General features: G+C 29.5%; 1 non-coding gene across 1 annotated transcript; it reads right to left on the bottom strand.

The window, feature by feature from the left end:
* Positions 1-505: 505 nt before the first annotated feature.
* Positions 506-612, bottom strand: LOC146394622 (U6 spliceosomal RNA). Its single transcript, XR_014835956.1, has one exon. It is a non-coding gene; the product is annotated as a U6 spliceosomal RNA (small nuclear RNA).
* Between the last annotated feature and the right edge of the window lie 1,447 nt (positions 613-2,059).

The following is a 2,059-nucleotide window of genomic DNA, read 5'->3' as shown; positions in this document are numbered from 1 at the left end:
TTTCATTTGTATTTTTCTGATGATTAGTGATATTTGAGAACCTTTTCATGTACCTCTTGGCCATTCGTATGTCTTTTTTGGAAAAATGTGCATCTAAATAGGTACACCGCTTATCTTTTAAATGGATTGTGTGTGTATTTGTGATTGAGTTGTATTGAGTTCTTTATATATTTTGGATATTAATCCCTTATCAAATATATTATTTGCAAATATTTTATCCCATTAGTTAGTTTGACATTTTATTTTTTGATGGTTTCCTCTGCTATGCGGAAGCTTTCTAGTTTGTCATAATCCTACTTGTTTATTTTTATTTTGTTGCCTTTGCCTTTGGAGTCAAATCCAAAAGACAAATCATCTTTAAGAATAATTTCAAAGAGATTACCATCTATGTTTTCTTCTAGGAGTTTTATGGTTTCAGGTCTTATATTCCTTTTTTTAGCTTAAACAATATGTGCCTTTATTATTTTAGGTAAGAAAACACTAAAGTGGAATGGTCTACATATAAAAAAATATGGACTGCTTCATGAATTTGCATGTCATCCTTGCACAGGGACCATGATAATCTTCCCTGTATGGTTCCAATTTTAGTACATGTGCTGTCGAAGTAAGAACAAGTCTTATATTCTTTAAACCATTCTGAGTTAAATGTTTGTGTATGGTATAAGTTAGTAATTCAGTTTTATTCTTTGCAAATGTATTCCAGTTCTCCCAAAACCATTTATTAAGGAGACTGTTTTTTTTCCTACTGTATATCCATGGCTCCTTTGTTGTAAATTAATTGACTATATATGTGTAGTTTTTTGGGCCTTGATTTTATTCCATTGACTTATGTACCTGTTTTTATGCCAGCACCACACTATTTTGATTGCTATAGCTTTGTAAAACAGTTTGAAACCAGGGAGTGTGTTGCCTTTGGCCTTATTCTTCTTTCTCAAATTTGCTTTGACTATTTGTAGTCTTTTTTAGTTCCATATAAATTTTACGATTGTTTGTTTAACCTCTGTAAAAAGAATTCCTTTGGAATTCAAGGGATTGTCTTGAACATATAGATTGCCTCATAGTATAGACATTTTCACAATGTTAATTATTCCAAGCCATGAGCATGGAATATCTTTCCATTTATTTATTTATTCTTCAATTTCTTTTATCAATGTCATAGTTTTCAGTGTAAAAGTCTTTCAACTCAATTAAATTTATTTCTATGTATTTTATTCTTTTTAGTGCAATTGTAAATGGGATTGTTTTCTTAATTTCTCTTTCTGATAGTTCATTACTAGTTTATAGAAATGCAACAGATTTTTACATATTAATTTTATACCCCACAACTTTACTAAATTTATTTATTAATTCCAACAGTTTTTTGGTAGGGTCTTGAGGGTTTTCTATGTACAATATCATGTTCTCTGCAAATTGTTTCAGTTTTACCTTTTTATTTATGTTTTGGATTATTATTATTATTTTCTTCCCTAACTATTCTGTCTAAGACTACTGTTACTATGTTGAATAAAAGTTGCAAGAGTGAACATCCTTGTCTTATTCCTGAACTTAGAGAAAACGTTTACAGCATTTCACTGTTGAGTATGTTACCTGTGAGCTTGCTATATGTGGCCTTTATTATTTTTTAAGTACATTCCTTCACTACCCAATTCATTGATACTTTTTATCATGAAAGAATGTCAAATATTGACAAAGTATTTTCTTCACTAGTTGAGATAATCATATCATTTTTATCTTTTATTTTGTGAAAGTAGTTTCTCATAATTATTGATTTGCTTATGTTGAATCATTTTTGCAAAACCAGAATAAATTCTACTTCATCATGATTTATGATCATTTAATGCATTGTTCAAATTGGTTTGCTCATTTTCTTTTTCATTTTTGCATCTATGTTCATCATGGATATTGGTCTACAGTTTTATTTTCTTGTGGTACCCTTGTCTGGTTCTCATAGTAAGGTAATTTTGGCCTTGTAAAATGAATTTGAAAGTGTTCCCTCCCCTTCAGTTTTCTTGTAAGCATTTGAGGTTTGGTATTTATTCTTCTTTAAATGTTTGGTAGA

The sequence above is a fragment of the Sus scrofa genome, chromosome X, assembly GCF_054392235.1.
Source record: "Sus scrofa isolate SSC_HxYL_T2T_F1_AM1 chromosome X, Sscrofa_HxYL_maternal_Yorkshire_Landrace_v2.0, whole genome shotgun sequence".
NCBI lineage: Eukaryota > Metazoa > Chordata > Mammalia > Artiodactyla > Suidae > Sus > Sus scrofa.
Note: the sequence above shows the minus strand (reverse complement) of the source record. Positions and strands in the feature narration are given on the sequence as shown.